The following is a 19,765-nucleotide window of genomic DNA, read 5'->3' as shown; positions in this document are numbered from 1 at the left end:
TGTTGATAGAGTTGTGATTGAAGAATAAATTGCGATTAGTGTTTTTTGTTGTGTAGGCTATTTTTATTTCGTGCTTCATTAATGAATTGGTTATCGGGTAAATGCTATGGTTAGTGAACGTGAATTTAGCGTATTTTGGTTTGACGGGTTTTAATGGAGTTAAATTGGTAGCTAGTTTCAGTTTGGTTTTATTGATGATTTTATCAATCATATTCGTGTTAAATCCATTGAATTTAGCTATTTCCTTGATGAATAGTAATTCTTTCTTTAAATTAGTAGAGGACATAGGGATCTTTAATGCTCTATATATTAAACTGTGATAAGTGGCTTTTTTATGTGAGTTGGGATGTAAAGAATCATTTTTTATGGTTGTTGGAGAAAAGGTGGGTTTTCTGTATATTTGGAAGTCGAATTTGTTCAATGCTCGTGTGATTTTGATATCTAAGAAGTTCAAAGAGTTATTGATCTCATCTTCTTTAGTGAATTTAATATTATTATCTAAGTTGTTGAGGAATGATAGTATGTTATTGCTGTTGTTGATTTGTTTATCAATGATAGCTATGGTATCATCAACATAGCGATGCCAAAGACAGAGTCCGTTGATGTTATTAATAATCTTACTATGTTCGAGATTATCTAAGTATATGTCGGCTAGTATTCCAGATAACGGGTCTCCCATCGCTAGACCTTCTTGTTTGTAAATTTTCTTATTGAAGGTAAAATAGTTGTTGTCTAAAACGAAATTAAGTAATTTTAACCATTCATCAATTTCGATTTTACTCAATGTGCTATGTTTCAACAGATTGTTTTTTATGATGTTAATAGTATTGTTGATAGGGATATTAGTATACATGTTGGTGATGTCAAAAGAACATAAAACGTGGTTTGGTTGTAGACTGAACTTATTTAGGGAATTACAGAGTTCGATCGAGTTCTTTATGGGGTTGGAGTTGTGAAATTTGAAGTGTTTTTTTAGGAATTTGTGTAGGAATTGAGAGGTTTTATAGGTAGGACTATTGATACTATTAATTATAGGCCGAATGGGGACATCATTTTTATGAATTTTGGGCAGTGATCTGACTGTAGGTAATTTTGGGTTCATTACAGTTAATTTCTGATAATCTTGATCATTTAAAATGAAGTTAGAATTTTTCAGAAGGTTCTTTAAGTTACGCTGTATTTTGTTTGTTGGATCTTTGTTAATTAAGGTATAGGTATTGTCTGAAAAAAAGGTTTCAGTTTTATTGATGTAATCTTGTTTGTTCATTATTACTATGGTGTTGCCCTTATCTGCTTTTGTAATTACTACGTTGTTGTTATGGATTTTGGATTTCAGGTTTAGAATTTGTTTCGAGACATTGTGGTTATTATTAGATGTTATCTCATTAATTAAAGTTGGGAGTTTCTTTTTTACTTCATATCGTACGTCATTCTGTTTATCAATTGGGATTTGTTTATCGATATTAGTTTCGGTTTCAGCGATGGTAGTGATGATGTCTTCTGCCTTTTTGTGATTAGGCCAATTATGTTTGATGCCTTTATCTAATAGATTTAATTCTTGGTTAGAGAAGGTTGCATTAGATAGGTTGATTGTAGTGGGAATGTTAGTCAAATGGGAAGGGGACACTTTGTTGTTTGTATTTTGGTCAGGAGTTTTACATTTGTTTTCTTGAAGACTAAGTAATTTATGGTTTAGGGTTTTCTGTTTCTTGTCTAATATGTAAGATAGTTTGAGGTCAGTGTACCTTAAAAATGAGCTCCATTCAAGTGGGGGTAATTTCTGAGAGATGGTCAAATGAGTCGTATATAATTGTAAATTTAGTAAAGATTTCTTTTTGTATAATAGTTTAATTTCATTTTTCAACCATATGTTGTTTACTTTCTTTTGAGTGGCATTAGATTTTGAATAGGGATGACTTTTTCTTTGTAAAGATTTGAGAAATTTAGGTACCAACTCTAATTTCAAGCAATCTTTAAGAAACTTGATATCTCTAGAAATCTTGCCTATTTTAATTTTTAGGTTCAAGTACTTGTTAGGTTTTACTATTGCCTGGTTGGCATTGACATTACATGTAATAAATATCATTTTTGGTCCGTATTGATGATATTAGATTGAAATAATAACATTAAGTTATTTATTAGACCACCTAATCAATACAAAATCGTCTTGGATGATTTTTAATTTAAGGTTAAGACTATGGCTGATGATGCCTTCAGAGAAGGCGAAACATGTCCCACTCTTAGCTAACAAATTTATGTAAATCATCCAAGACGATTTTGTATTGATTAGGTGGTCTAATAAATAACTTAATGTTATTATTTCAATCTAATATCATCAATACGGACCAAAAATGATATTTATTACATGTAATGTCAATGCCAACCAGGCAATAGTAAAACCTAACAAGTACTTGAACCTAAAAATTAAAATAGGCAAGATTTCTAGAGATATCAAGTTTCTTAAAGATTGCTTGAAATTAGAGTTGGTACCTAAATTTCTCAAATCTTTACAAAGAAAAAGTCATCCCTATTCAAAATCTAATGCCACTCAAAAGAAAGTAAACAACATATGGTTGAAAAATGAAATTAAACTATTATACAAAAAGAAATCTTTACTAAATTTACAATTATATACGACTCATTTGACCATCTCTCAGAAATTACCCCCACTTGAATGGAGCTCATTTTTAAGGTACACTGACCTCAAACTATCTTACATATTAGACAAGAAACAGAAAACCCTAAACCATAAATTACTTAGTCTTCAAGAAAACAAATGTAAAACTCCTGACCAAAATACAAACAACAAAGTGTCCCCTTCCCATTTGACTAACATTCCCACTACAATCAACCTATCTAATGCAACCTTCTCTAACCAAGAATTAAATCTATTAGATAAAGGCATCAAACATAATTGGCCTAATCACAAAAAGGCAGAAGACATCATCACTACCATCGCTGAAACCGAAACTAATATCGATAAACAAATCCCAATTGATAAACAGAATGACGTACGATATGAAGTAAAAAAGAAACTCCCAACTTTAATTAATGAGATAACATCTAATAATAACCACAATGTCTCGAAACAAATTCTAAACCTGAAATCCAAAATCCATAACAACAACGTAGTAATTACAAAAGCAGATAAGGGCAACACCATAGTAATAATGAACAAACAAGATTACATCAATAAAACTGAAACCTTTTTTTCAGACAATACCTATACCTTAATTAACAAAGATCCAACAAACAAAATACAGCGTAACTTAAAGAACCTTCTGAAAAATTCTAACTTCATTTTAAATGATCAAGATTATCAGAAATTAACTGTAATGAACCCAAAATTACCTACAGTCAGATCACTGCCCAAAATTCATAAAAATGATGTCCCCATTCGGCCTATAATTAATAGTATCAATAGTCCTACCTATAAAACCTCTCAATTCCTACACAAATTCCTAAAAAAACACTTCAAATTTCACAACTCCAACCCCATAAAGAACTCGATCGAACTCTGTAATTCCCTAAATAAGTTCAGTCTACAACCAAACCACGTTTTATGTTCTTTTGACATCACCAACATGTATACTAATATCCCTATCAACAATACTATTAACATCATAAAAAACAATCTGTTGAAACATAGCACATTGAGTAAAATCGAAATTGATGAATGGTTAAAATTACTTAATTTCGTTTTAGACAACAACTATTTTACCTTCAATAAGAAAATTTACAAACAAGAAGGTCTAGCGATGGGAGACCCGTTATCTGGAATACTAGCCGACATATACTTAGATAATCTCGAACATAGTAAGATTATTAATAACATCAACGGACTCTGTCTTTGGCATCGCTATGTTGATGATACCATAGCTATCATTGATAAACAAATCAACAACAGCAATAACATACTATCATTCCTCAACAACTTAGATAATAATATTAAATTCACTAAAGAAGATGAGATCAATAACTCTTTGAACTTCTTAGATATCAAAATCACACGAGCATTGAACAAATTCGACTTCCAAATATACAGAAAACCCACCTTTTCTCCAACAACCATAAAAAATGATTCTTTACATCCCAACTCACATAAAAAAGCCACTTATCACAGTTTAATATATAGAGCATTAAAGATCCCTATGTCCTCTACTAATTTAAAGAAAGAATTACTATTCATCAAGGAAATAGCTAAATTCAATGGATTTAACACGAATATGATTGATAAAATCATCAATAAAACCAAACTGAAACTAGCTACCAATTTAACTCCATTAAAACCCGTCAAACCAAAATACGCTAAATTCACGTTCACTAACCATAGCATTTACCCGATAACCAATTCATTAATGAAGCACGAAATAAAAATAGCCTACACAACAAAAAACACTAATCGCAATTTATTCTTCAATCACAACTCTATCAACATCACAGACAATAGTTACTCTGGATCAGGAATATACAGATTGAAATGCTCTACATGTAATTTTTCTTATGTTGGCCAAACTGGCCGCAGCTTCTCTACCAGATACGCCGAACATTACAATGCCCAAAGACACAACAAATTCTCCGCAATGGCCAACCATATGAGGGACACCGGGCATAAATTCACCACAATAGAACAAGACCTCCATATCCTAAAAAGAGTTGATAAAAGCAAACTCATGACAGAATATGAAAACTTATTTATTTTCCTCGACCAACATTTTAATAAAGATAAAAATCTAAATGACACTATTGATAAAAAAAGCCCCTTGTATGAACAGATTCTTATTTTATTACGAGAATCAACTTCCCTCACCAACAAATTCTTAAAAATCTTCAACCTCACATCAATTAGAGTTCCCACCTCCCCTACAGCTAATATACCCCCCTCCCTTCCCCCCGCCGCTAGTACCTCTAATTCAAATACAACCAATAAACCCTTAGCCACACCCACCGGAACATCGCTCCCTCCAATAGCCTTACACCGTTACAACACGCGCAGTAATACACTCTCTTCCTTCCCTCCCACCAATAGCAGCCCCCCTCTAATAGTTACGTCAACGCAAACAGATCCCCCTCCAGCACAAAACTTCAGTTATAACACACGTAGCAAGAAGTCTACTGTTGCAAATACTTCTAACTCATAATATTACAAGCTATCTTTGTCACCGTCAAATGGTAAGTGCATAAGATTCTACTTCAATATTTTTCAAATATCTTTTCACACAATTAACTCTACGTTTCTTGCTTCCATTTACAGATTCCACTTGTATATGCTTTTTCAACTAGAATATCTACAAACTCACAATTTACAACATTTGAACATCACTTCAAATTTTGAGATGGTCCTTAGTGATCCTATTTGAAACTGTTCTTCAACTTCTATTCACCAACTTCATATCCTCAACATGTTCTACAACTTCACCATATGCATCTGACTTCCGTCTTTTATCTTCAAGATCATGATGAACTTCGGATCTCCCGACTAACTTTGACTTTTACTCTCTCCTCTTTACTTTGATTATATAAGATTTTTCGCCATCGTCTAATTATAACCGCCATTACTATCAACTTTACTTTTATGCAATCTTACTACTTGTTGTTTAACAATCTGTTTTATTCCATTGTACTTATTTTAGCAGCCTTCTAAGGTTAATTTTGTTAATACTTCCACTATTGTATCTCATCACATTGTATTTTCAAACCATCATGGTTATTTTTAATGTTATTTTACTTCAAATCTCTTCAAGATTTTAAAATTCATTTCATCACTACATGTTATTTAGACGCTTATTTTTAATTTAAGGTTAAGACTATGGCTGATGATGCCTTCAGAGAAGGCGAAACATGTCCCACTCTTAGCTAACAAATTTATGTAAATCATCCAAGACGATTTTGTATTGATTAGGTGGTCTAATAAATAACTTAATGTTATTATTTCAATCTAATATCATCAATACGGACCAAAAATGATATTTATTACATGTAATGTCAATGCCAACCAGGCAATAGTAAAAACCTAACAAGTACTTGAACCTAAAAATTAAAATAGGCAAGATTTCTAGAGATATCAAGTTTCTTAAAGATTGCTTGAAATTAGAGTTGGTACCTAAATTTCTCAAATCTTTACAAAGAAAAAGTCATCCCTATTCAAAATCTAATGCCACTCAAAAGAAAGTAAACAACATATGGTTGAAAAATGAAATTAAACTATTATACAAAAAGAAATCTTTACTAAATTTACAATTATATACGACTCATTTGACCATCTCTCAGAAATTACCCCCACTTGAATGGAGCTCATTTTTAAGGTACACTGACCTCAAACTATCTTACATATTAGACAAGAAACAGAAAACCCTAAACCATAAATTACTTAGTCTTCAAGAAAACAAATGTAAAACTCCTGACCAAAATACAAACAACAAAGTGTCCCCTTCCCATTTGACTAACATTCCCACTACAATCAACCTATCTAATGCAACCTTCTCTAACCAAGAATTAAATCTATTAGATAAAGGCATCAAACATAATTGGCCTAATCACAAAAAGGCAGAAGACATCATCACTACCATCGCTGAAACCGAAACTAATATCGATAAACAAATCCCAATTGATAAACAGAATGACGTACGATATGAAGTAAAAAAGAAACTCCCAACTTTAATTAATGAGATAACATCTAATAATAACCACAATGTCTCGAAACAAATTCTAAACCTGAAATCCAAAATCCATAACAACAACGTAGTAATTACAAAAGCAGATAAGGGCAACACCATAGTAATAATGAACAAACAAGATTACATCAATAAAACTGAAACCTTTTTTTCAGACAATACCTATACCTTAATTAACAAAGATCCAACAAACAAAATACAGCGTAACTTAAAGAACCTTCTGAAAAATTCTAACTTCATTTTAAATGATCAAGATTATCAGAAATTAACTGTAATGAACCCAAAATTACCTACAGTCAGATCACTGCCCAAAATTCATAAAAATGATGTCCCCATTCGGCCTATAATTAATAGTATCAATAGTCCTACCTATAAAACCTCTCAATTCCTACACAAATTCCTAAAAAAACACTTCAAATTTCACAACTCCAACCCCATAAAGAACTCGATCGAACTCTGTAATTCCCTAAATAAGTTCAGTCTACAACCAAACCACGTTTTATGTTCTTTTGACATCACCAACATGTATACTAATATCCCTATCAACAATACTATTAACATCATAAAAAACAATCTGTTGAAACATAGCACATTGAGTAAAATCGAAATTGATGAATGGTTAAAATTACTTAATTTCGTTTTAGACAACAACTATTTTACCTTCAATAAGAAAATTTACAAACAAGAAGGTCTAGCGATGGGAGACCCGTTATCTGGAATACTAGCCGACATATACTTAGATAATCTCGAACATAGTAAGATTATTAATAACATCAACGGACTCTGTCTTTGGCATCGCTATGTTGATGATACCATAGCTATCATTGATAAACAAATCAACAACAGCAATAACATACTATCATTCCTCAACAACTTAGATAATAATATTAAATTCACTAAAGAAGATGAGATCAATAACTCTTTGAACTTCTTAGATATCAAAATCACACGAGCATTGAACAAATTCGACTTCCAAATATACAGAAAACCCACCTTTTCTCCAACAACCATAAAAAATGATTCTTTACATCCCAACTCACATAAAAAAGCCACTTATCACAGTTTAATATATAGAGCATTAAAGATCCCTATGTCCTCTACTAATTTAAAGAAAGAATTACTATTCATCAAGGAAATAGCTAAATTCAATGGATTTAACACGAATATGATTGATAAAATCATCAATAAAACCAAACTGAAACTAGCTACCAATTTAACTCCATTAAAACCCGTCAAACCAAAATACGCTAAATTCACGTTCACTAACCATAGCATTTACCCGATAACCAATTCATTAATGAAGCACGAAATAAAAATAGCCTACACAACAAAAAACACTAATCGCAATTTATTCTTCAATCACAACTCTATCAACATCACAGACAATAGTTACTCTGGATCAGGAATATACAGATTGAAATGCTCTACATGTAATTTTTCTTATGTTGGCCAAACTGGCCGCAGCTTCTCTACCAGATACGCCGAACATTACAATGCCCAAAGACACAACAAATTCTCCGCAATGGCCAACCATATGAGGGACACCGGGCATAAATTCACCACAATAGAACAAGACCTCCATATCCTAAAAAGAGTTGATAAAAGCAAACTCATGACAGAATATGAAAACTTATTTATTTTCCTCGACCAACATTTTAATAAAGATAAAAATCTAAATGACACTATTGATAAAAAAAGCCCCTTGTATGAACAGATTCTTATTTTATTACGAGAATCAACTTCCCTCACCAACAAATTCTTAAAAATCTTCAACCTCACATCAATTAGAGTTCCCACCTCCCCTACAGCTAATATACCCCCCTCCCTTCCCCCCGCCGCTAGTACCTCTAATTCAAATACAACCAATAAACCCTTAGCCACACCCACCGGAACATCGCTCCCTCCAATAGCCTTACACCGTTACAACACGCGCAGTAATACACTCTCTTCCTTCCCTCCCACCAATAGCAGCCCCCCTCTAATAGTTACGTCAACGCAAACAGATCCCCCTCCAGCACAAAACTTCAGTTATAACACACGTAGCAAGAAGTCTACTGTTGCAAATACTTCTAACTCATAATATTACAAGCTATCTTTGTCACCGTCAAATGGTAAGTGCATAAGATTCTACTTCAATATTTTTCAAATATCTTTTCACACAATTAACTCTACGTTTCTTGCTTCCATTTACAGATTCCACTTGTATATGCTTTTTCAACTAGAATATCTACAAACTCACAATTTACAACATTTGAACATCACTTCAAATTTTGAGATGGTCCTTAGTGATCCTATTTGAAACTGTTCTTCAACTTCTATTCACCAACTTCATATCCTCAACATGTTCTACAACTTCACCATATGCATCTGACTTCCGTCTTTTATCTTCAAGATCATGATGAACTTCGGATCTCCCGACTAACTTTGACTTTTACTCTCTCCTCTTTACTTTGATTATATAAGATTTTTCGCCATCGTCTAATTATAACCGCCATTACTATCAACTTTACTTTTATGCAATCTTACTACTTGTTGTTTAACAATCTGTTTTATTCCATTGTACTTATTTTAGCAGCCTTCTAAGGTTAATTTTGTTAATACTTCCACTATTGTATCTCATCACATTGTATTTTCAAACCATCATGGTTATTTTTAATGTTATTTTACTTCAAATCTCTTCAAGATTTTAAAATTCATTTCATCACTACATGTTATTTAGACGCTTATTTTTAATTTAAGGTTAAGACTATGGCTGATGATGCCTTCAGAGAAGGCGAAACATGTCCCACTCTTAGCTAACAAATTTATGTAAATCATCCAAGACGATTTTGTATTGATTAGGTGGTCTAATAAATAACTTATTGTTATTATTTCAATACCGCACGGTTTTCGAACCTGCAATCCTCACGGTGGCAACAATAGCCCTAATAGACCTACTTGTATTGGAGCGACAAGAAATCTGGCGTACTCAAGGAGAGCTGGGAAAGAAATGTGCAAAGAAGCATGCCTTCAGTCAATGGATAAGGCGATGGCAACTCAGATGGGAAAGTGACCCTCGGGGTGAATGGACCAAGCGACTCATACCACGCTTGGATATCTGGGTTGAAAGGGTTCATGCTGAAGTAAACTATTACTTCACGCAGCTTCTAACAGGATATGGATATTTTTGGAAATTCCTGCATAGAGTGGGCAGAGCGAGTGATTCAGCATGCACATGCAGAGGAGTAATATTATGTATGTGGAAATCTTCTCACAGAACTACAGTGTTTATCTTACAGACAAGTTAGGAGTAATAGGAGGGGAGTATTCATTCTGGTGAAAGAATAATTTGTACGCTATGAAAAAGTTAAAGGTGAGGAACATGAAATTATACATGTTAAGATTTATCTCTAAAGACAATAGGCAACCTGATGTTTTTGGGGTGGACAGACCTGGCAAGGTTGACACTGATGCTGATGCAGAATTATTTGATAAGATAATCAGCTATTTAGGAAACAACATAGAAAGGAACATTATTGCAGCAGGTACTCTGAACATGCCAAATGTTAATTGGGAAGGGAATGCGAATGACAGAAAGCATGGCCAACAAATGATGAGTACGGTAAGTTATTATGGGAAGGACAGCTGAATCAGAAAGTGATGGAACCAACTATTCTCCGGACCACCTTTTAAACAGACTAAAGCCTCGTTACACTCGCCATTGTTGCCAAATGAACCGGCGCGTGATTCAAAGTTGTACTCCAGCACTATAATACAGACTTGATGCTGACAAAACCAAATTAACTTTATACATACATACTTACATACATTATCATTATAGACTGTTATGCCTTTCAGCGTTCAGTCTGCAAGCCTCTGAGAATTTACTAAACGTCGCCACAATCCTCGATTTGCAATTAGTGTTGTGGCCTCATTTAGTTCTATACCTCTTATCTTTAAATCGTTAGAAACCGAGTCTAATCATCGTCGTCTTGGTCTCCCTCTACTTCTCTTACCCTCCATAACAGAGTCCATTATTCTCCTAGGTAACCTATCCTCCTCCATTCGTCTCACATGACCCCACCACCGAAGCCGGTTTATGCGTACAGCTTCATCCATCAAGTTCATTCCTAAATTAGCCTTTATCTCCTCATTTCGAGTACCCTCCTGCCATTGTTCCCATCTGTTTGTACCAGCAATCATTCTTGCTACTTTCATGTCTGTTACTTCTAACTTATGAATAAGATATCCTGAGTCCACCCAGCTTTCGCTCCCATAAAGCAAAGTTGGTCTGAAAACAGACCGATGTAAAGATAGTTTCGTCTGGGAGCTCACTTCCTTCTTACAGAATACTGCTGATCGCAACTGCGAGCTCACTGCATTAGCTTTACTACGACTTGATTCAATCTCACTTACTATATTACCATCCTGGGAGAACACACAACCTAAATACTTGAAATTATCGACCTGTTCTAGCTTTGTATCACCAATCTGACATTCAATTCTGTTGAATTTCTTACCTACTGACATCAATTTAGTCTTCGAGAGGCTAATTTTCATACCATACTCATTGCACCTATTTTCAAGTTCTAAGATATTAGACTGCAGGCTTTCGGCACAGTTTGCCATTAAGACCAAGTCGTCAGCATAGGCCAAACTCCTTACTACATTTCCACCTAACTGAATCCCTCCCTGCCATTTTATACCTTTCAGCAGATGATCCATGTAAACTATGAACAGCAAAGGTGAAAGATTACAGCCTTGTCTAACTCCTGTAAGTACCCTGAACCAAGAAATCATTCTACCATCAATTCTCACTGAAGCCCAATTGTCAACATAAATGCCTTTGATTGATTTTAATAATCTACCTTTAATTCCATAGTCCCCCAGTATGGCGAATATCTTTTCCCTCGGTACCCTGTCATATGCTTTCTCTAGATCTACGAAACATAAACACAACTTCCTATTCCTCTCATAGCATTTTTCAATTACCTGGCGCATACTGAAAATCTGATCCTGACAGCCTCTCTGTGGTCTGAAACCACACTGATTTTCATCCAACTTCCTCTCAACGACTGATCGCACCCTCCCTTCCAAGATGCCAGTGAATACTTTGCCAGGTATACTAATCAATGGGATACCTCGATAGTTGTTGCAATCCTTCCTGTTTCCTTGCTTGTAGATAGGTGCAATTACTGCTTTTGTCCAATCTGAAGGTACCTTACCAACACTCCACACTAATTTTACTAGTCTATGAAGCCATTTCGTCCCTGCCTTCCCACTATACTTCACCATTTCAGGTCTAATTTCATCTATTCCTGCTGCCTTATGACAATGGAGTTTATTTACTATCCTTTCCACTTCCTCAAGCATAATTTCACCAATATCATTTTCCTCCTCCCCATGAGCTTGGCTGTTTGCAACACCACCATGATGATTTTCTTTTACATTGAGAAGATGTTCAAAATATTCCCTCCACCTCTCCAGTGATTCCCTGGGGTCTATTATGAGTTCACCTGAATTACTCAAAACACTGTTCATTTCCTTTTTTCCACCCTTCCTAAGATTTTTTATTACTGTCCAGAAAGGTTTCTCTGCTGCTTGACCTAGCCCTTCCAGGTTATTACCAAAATCTTCCCACGACTTCTTTTTGGATTCAACAACTATTTGTTTCGCTCTGTTTCTTTCATCTACGTACCAATCCCTGTCTGCCTCGGCCCTTGTTTGGAGCCATTTCTGATAAGCCTTCTTTTTACGTTTACAAGCTGCTCTCACTTCATTATTCCACCAAGATGTTCGCCTTTTCCCATCTTTACACACAGTTGTTCCAAGGCATTCCCTTGCTGTTTCTAATACAGCATCCCTGTATGCCACCCAGTCACTTTCTATATCCTAAACCTGCTTACTGTCTACTGTTCGAAACTTCTCACTAATCATATCCATGTACTTCTGTCTAATTTCCTCGTCCTGGAGATTTTCTACCCTTATTCGTTTGCAGACAGATTTCACTTTCTCTACCTTAGGCCTAGAGATACTTAGTTCACTACAGATCATATAGTGGTCTGTATCATTGAAACATCCCCGAAAAACTCTTACATTCCTAACAGATTTCCTGAATTCAAAGTCTGTTAAGATATAGTCTGTTATGGATCTGGTACCCCTAGCCTCCCATGTGTAGCGGTGAATAGCCTTATGCTTGAAGAATGTATTCGTAACAGCTAAACCCATACTAGCACAGAAGTCCAGCAAACGCTTCCCATTCCCATTAGCTTCCATATCTTCCCCACATTTACCAATCACCCTTTCGTATCCTTCAGTTCTATTCCCAACTCTCGCATTGAAATCGCCCATTAGCACTATTCTATCCTTGCTGTTCACCCTGACCACGATGTCACTCAATGCTTCATAAAACTTGTCAACTTCATCCTCATCTGACCCTCACATGGTGAATACACGGACACAATTCTTGTCTTAATTCCTCCCACTGACAAATCTACCCACATCATTCGCTCATTTACGTGCCTAACAGAAACTATGTTGCGTGCAATGGTATTCCTGATAAAGAGCCCTACCCCAGACTCTGCCCTTCCCTTTCTAACACCCGTCAAGTACACCTTATCTCCCCTTACCCGAATATCACTTACTCCTAGCACACCCAGATGCATCCTCTTTGCTGACTCAGTCAGTTCTACCTTCTTTCTTCCATAAGCCCCATTAATATTGATAGCTCCCCATCGAATTCCATTTCGTTTGCCAAGTTGTTTCCAAGGAGTCCCTCGCCTGTCAAATGGGAGTGAGACTCCATTACTCCCATAGGTCCGAGGCTTGCTTAAAGTGTTCTGAGCTCAGTAAATTCATGAAGCAGGATGCTGCCCTACTTGCACATAGTCCAAGTGAGGATCTCTCCTCTAACGGGTTATGGACCACCGGTGAATTTTGTAGTCCTAGCCGCCTGAACACAAGGAGGGCCACGACTCAGAATATGTCCGAGATGCCCACTCCCATTCCATAGCAACTGGTATCCCGACTCTCAGGACCACTTACTAGGCCACTCAGCCATTGCCCATGGTTCACGAACTAGGACGTGACTACAGTAACCCACAATCATGAACTTTATAGGAAACTGAAATGATAGGTGGTATAAGTGATTACGAAGCTGTTTTTGTAATACTTAAGAATAAATGTGTTAGAAAAGAATTTCGTAAAAGTAGGACTATTAGGTACCATATGGCTGATAAGAAGAGAATGGGGAAAATTTTAAAAAGAAATTATGATTGATCAAAATGGTAAATGAAAATGTAAATAGCCTATGGCATGTGTTTAAAACAATTGTTGAGGAGTGTGAAAACAGACATGTACCTTTAAAAGTGGTAAAGAATAATAAGGAAATAAACAGATTAAGAAGGAGGTGCAGATTAGAAAGAAATAGTGTTAGGAATAGTTGCGGAAGTAAGGAGTGATTGAAGGAGCTCTCTAGGAAACCAATTTTTTTTTTTTTTTTTTTTTCTTACAATTTGCTTTACGTCACACCGACACAGATAGGTGTTAGGTCTTAAGGCGATGATGGGACAGGAAAGAGCTAGGAGTGGGAAGGAAGCGGCTGTGGCGTTAATTAAGGTACAGCCCCAGTATTTGCCTGGTGTGAAAATGTGAAACCACAGAAAACCATCTTCAGGGCTGCCGATGGTAGGGTTTGAACCCACTATCTCAGGAATGCAGGATGCTGGCTGCACTTAAGCGACTGCATCTATTGACCTCGGTACTAGCAAACTGAATTCAGAAAAAAAATCAGCTAAGGATAACATGATGGCAAACATAATTGACAGTCATATGAATTTTAGGGAGCAATGGAAGTATACTTCAATGCAGAAACAGATTCCAGGAAGGACACTCCAGAGATCATTAATGAACATGGAGAGTGTATATGCAAGGACTTACAGAAGGCAGAAGTATTCAATCAGTAATATGTAAAGGTAGTTGGATATAGCCTAATGTCCAGATGGAGAAGGTGACTAGTACTGGCAAAATACTGAAATTTACCTATGAGAATAAAGACATTTATAAAAAGACTAGCGGAAACCCGTCAAAACACGATGGTCAGTGGGGTTATTATTTAGTGAAGGATATATATATATATAAAGTAACTTGTCCTGACTGATTCATCATCGCTGAGCCAAAACTACTGGACATAAAGAAATGAAATTTTGGGAATACATTCATATTAAAATGTAGGTGCTCGATATGAGAGGATTTTTGGATATTCCGTCGCTAAGGGGATGAAAAAGGGGGGTTAATTTTTCAAATGTGGAAGTCTATATCTCATAAACCTAAAAGTTTATAGACGTAAAAGTAGGTATTTGGAATCTCATTTAAAAATGAAGAAACACGTATTTTTTATTTTCGGAAAATCCTATTAAGGGGAGTGGAAAGGGGGGGGGGGGGGGAACTGGTTGAACACCTTTTATGAGGAGACTTATATCTCAAAAACTGAAGATGTTACAGACATGAAAATTGAAATTTGGAATCTCCTTTGAAAATAAAGAAACACGTATTTTTGTGTTTTTGGATAATCCGATGAATAGGGGGTAAATAGGAGTGATAAACGGGCTGAATTTAAAAAAAGACTATCGGCAAATTATCTCAGACACGTAACATATTACAGATTTAAAAACTGGTATTTGGAATTTTCTGTAAAAATAAAGAAATATAAATATTTTTTTCAGAAATCCAGTTAAGGGGAACTGAAAAAGTGAGTGAATTTATAAAATTAGCGTATCTACAGTACATCTCAAAAACTTAACACGTTGCAGACTGGAACATTGGTATTTGGAATCTCCTTTAAAAATAAGGAAACATGTATTCTTTGGTTTTCGGGAAATACCCTTAACGGAGAGTGGGGGGGGGGGGGGTGAGAATTGAAACATTACTTGAATTATTTGTATGAGAATGTATATATAGGCCTACACATAAAAGTCTAAAGGTGTTACAAACGTGAAAACTGGAATTTGGAATCTCCTTTAAAAATAAAACAAACACGCATTTGGTTCGGGAATAAAATTGGGGGTGGGGGGGTGAAAATAGAGCTCAAAAACTGAAGATGTTGCAGTCGTGATAATTGGTATTGGTATTTGGAAGGTTTTTAAGGAAATGGTTACTGTTTGTTTTTGGAAATTTCACTTGAGTGGGGAGTGTGAAAGGAAGTAAAAAAAAATGGAATTCCTTTTCTGGAGAAACTCAAAAATGAAGGTTACAGACATGGAAATTGGTATTTGGAATCCACTTCAAAAATAAAGAAACACGCATATTTTGGGTGGGGCGAAACGAACTTAACAGGCGGGGTAGGAGTGAAAATGGAGCTGAATTCTTTTCATGAGGATACTTTTATCTCGAGAACTGAAGATGTAACATACATGAAAATTTGTATTTGGAATTTTCTTTCAAGGTAAAGAAACACGTAATCTTTTGTCTTTGGAAAATCCACTTAGGGGGGTGAATTAATTGAAGAATTAGTTGAATTATTTGTTTGAGGATACTTATATCTCAAAAACTAAAGATGTTACCAACGTGAAAATTAGTATTAGGAATCTTTAAAAATACAGTAACGAAACACGCATTTTGAGGGGTGAGAAATCAACATGGGGGCGGGGGCGGTGAAAAAGGAGTTTAATTCCTTTTTATGAGGATACATATATCTCAAAACTAAAGATGTTACATTCATGATAATTGGCATTTGGAAGATCCTTTATAAATAAAGAAACACTTTTTTTGGTTTTTGGAAAAATCACTTTAGGGAGAGGGTGAAAGGAAGTGAAAAATGTAATTATTTTTATGAAGAAATTTATATCTCAAAAACTTAAGGTTATACATGGGAAAAGTTGTATTTGGAATCACCTTAAAAAAATAAAGAAAAACGCATTTTGGAGGGGGTGGGGGAATCAACTTCACGGGCTTGGGTGAAAAAAGTGTTGAATTCTTTTTATGAGGATACTTATATCTCAAAACCTGAACATGTTAGAGACTTGAACATTTGTATTTGGAATCTTCTTTCAAAGTAACGAAAGACATGTTCTTTTGGGAAGGGGAGAATCAATTAACGGGTAGGAAGGGGGGTGAAAATGGAGTTGAATTACTTTTATGAGTATACTTATATATATAAAAAAACTGAAAATGTTACACGTGGAAATGAGTATTTGGAATCCCCTTTAAAATTGAATAAACACACATTTGCTTTTTCGGAAAACCGATGTAAGGGGTGTGGCGTTGAAAATAAGTATGTAAGTAAGGAGTTGAAACATGTTTATGAGGATACTTTATCTTAAAATCTGAAGCTGTTACAGATGTGCAAGTTGGTATTTTAATAAAGAAATAAAGAAACACATATTTTTTGTTTTCGGAAAAGTCCACTTGAGGCGGGAGAGGGGTGGAAAAAAGTGAAGAAGAAGAAGAAGAAGAAGTTGAATTATTCTTATGAGTATACATTTATCACAAAAACTGAAGTTGTTACAGACATATAGACATGAAAACTGGTATTTGGAATCTCCTTTAAAAATAATGACACATATTTTTTTGGTTTTGGAAAATCCAGTTCCAGCTCTGAAAAGAACTGGAAAAGCGGGTGAATTTTTTAAATGAGTACCGGTATATCTACATTATATGTCAAAAACTTCACATGATAGAGACAAGAAACTTGGTATTTGGAAGGTCCTTTAAAAATACAGGACCGGGCGAGTTGGCCGTGAGGTTAGGAGCGCGCAGCTGTGAGGTCGCATCCGGGATATAGTGGGTTCGAACCCCACTGTTAGCAGACCTGAAGATTTTTTTTCTGTGGTTTCCCATTTTCACACCAGGTAAATGTACCTTAATTAAGGTCACGACCACTTCCTTCCCATACCTAGGTCTTTCGTGTCCCATCGTCGCCATAAGGCCTATCTCTGTCGGTGCGACGTAAAGCAAATAGAAAAAAATACAGGAGCCTGTACGTTTTTATTTTCGTAGAAGGCACTTAATAGGGGGTGGAAACAGGTGAAAAATAATAGAAATGTTTCTTATGAGGATACTTATATCTTAAAAAAACTGAAGATGTTACAGACGAGCAATTTGGTATAAATAATAAAGAAACATGCATTTTTGTTTTCGGAAAATACACTTTGATCAGGTGGGGGAAGGACTGATCAAGGGGTTGAATTCCTTTAATGGGGATACTTATGTATATCTCTAAAAGTGAAGATGTTACAGATCTGGGAATGGGTATTTGGAATCTCCTAGAAAAATAAAGAAACATGTATTTATTTTTTTCGACTTGAGAGAAGTCTGTTTCTCACATGTACAGTTCTATGTCGCATGGCCGTCTTAGCCTCAAAAGGTAATACCACAAACATGGTTTAAAAAGAATTTCTGGGGTAAATGTAACTCAATTTTTGAGTGAGTTTTTATACTTTAGGAATTTTCAGATAATGCCTCAGTACAATGCCGAGGAGCGATTACTTTGATCAAATTACGAAATCCACGTGAGCGAAGCTGCGGGTAATTGCTAGTATACATATATATAAGACAATCTTTGTACAATTAACTTTTGGCAGTAGGCCTATTGCATATTTAAGTCATAAGTTCGCACTCTTGACATTGCAACATATGTTTGGCTGAAACCTGCACATTCTAGGGTTTCCCCTTGAGCTTTATTGATTTTGATACAAAATGCCAAGCTAATTGAAAATTGGTGACGCTTAAAAGAAAATGGAAGTGTTTTATCTGAAGGAGTTAAATCATCTCCATGGATTATAGATCTCTGCCTATTCTGAATGTACGGTGAACTGATCAACCTTTTGAAGCAAAATGGTGGCTATTCCTGTCCACACTACTAATAAAACTCAAAAGCCCTAAATTGGAGCACTTTGGAATTAAGCATATATGTTTTCCAATCCACACGGGACAATTGATGAAAAATCCATTCTTGACATTTGAGCTGTTTTGTTGGGGCACATCAAGGATTTCATTAATATAATTGAAAAGTTGCTCCTGGTTTCCTATGAGCACAATGATTGCCAAATCAGATTTGAAAATTGGCACATTAGCAGTTTGCTCGTAGTAAAGGTATGATTCTTTGGGTTTCCATGACGGTAAATTATGACAGGAGGATTGACTCACTCTCCTAACTACTGGAATGGAAGAAATTAACAACCTTAGTGTTAAAATTACGACATGGAAAAAGAACTTTTACAATTCTCCAACATAATTTTAATCCAGCAAATATATGGAAAGCTACAAAGATACTGTAGCATAGTGCCGAATAAGTTCTTCTTGACTAAGCGACTGTCTTGCAACTGCAACACAACCCAGACTGGAACTGCTGATGTCCGACTGCGCATGTGCTTGACCTCTTCCACCTCCCCTCTCTCATCGTATGCCTCAGCGCCACCACAGTCCAGGTGGTCTTGAAGTCCTGGCGAACGTTTTGGCAAATCAGAGCACTACATTTTTCTTTAATAATTTAAAATATATGGCAAAAAATGTTCATACATTTTAAGAAACTCTGTAAATCTACAGGCCAAGAGCTTTCTTCAGAATGCTTTATGATGTCAATCGGTTCAGACATTCTTTCAAAATTGACATACAAAATTCAGGCTATTGTTTTAAATATATAGATACAAAAGATGAGAGCTAGAAAGGCAGCTGGGATTGATAAAAGTTTTATGTGTATATAGTGCCATATATGAAATACTTTTTATGATTACTGTTTGCATGAAGGAGCGATACCAAATGAATGTAGAGTTGCGATAGTAGTCCCAGTATATAACGGAAACATAGAGCAGATAATTACAAGCCAGTCAGCATGTCTTGTTCGTAAGCTCTTTGAAAGCATTCTTTCTGATTAGATCAGGCATGTTTGCAAATTTACTAACTGGTTTGACAGAAGGCAGTTTGGTTTTAGGAATGCGGGGGGGGAGGGAGGGATGTTGCACAGGGCAGTATTATTAGACCTTTATGTTTTCTTATAGTGGCCTATATGGTATATGAGTAAAAAGTAGAATCACAGATATGGCTATTTTGCGAATGATGTTAAATAGAGTAGTAAATGAGTTGCGGTAATGTGAGCAACTGACTTAAATAATGCT

At 35.5% G+C, this 19,765-nt stretch overlaps 1 protein-coding gene across 9 annotated transcripts in view; it reads right to left on the bottom strand.

Moving 5' to 3' along the window:
• The window catches only part of LOC136876361 (galactokinase), a 323,016-nt gene that overhangs the window by 300,916 nt on the left and 2,335 nt on the right, over positions 1-19,765 (bottom strand). The window lies entirely within an intron of this gene.

This window comes from Anabrus simplex, chromosome 6 (genome assembly GCF_040414725.1).
Source record: "Anabrus simplex isolate iqAnaSimp1 chromosome 6, ASM4041472v1, whole genome shotgun sequence".
NCBI classification, from domain to species: domain Eukaryota; kingdom Metazoa; phylum Arthropoda; class Insecta; order Orthoptera; family Tettigoniidae; genus Anabrus; species Anabrus simplex.
This window is presented reverse-complemented; position numbering and strand designations above follow the sequence as displayed.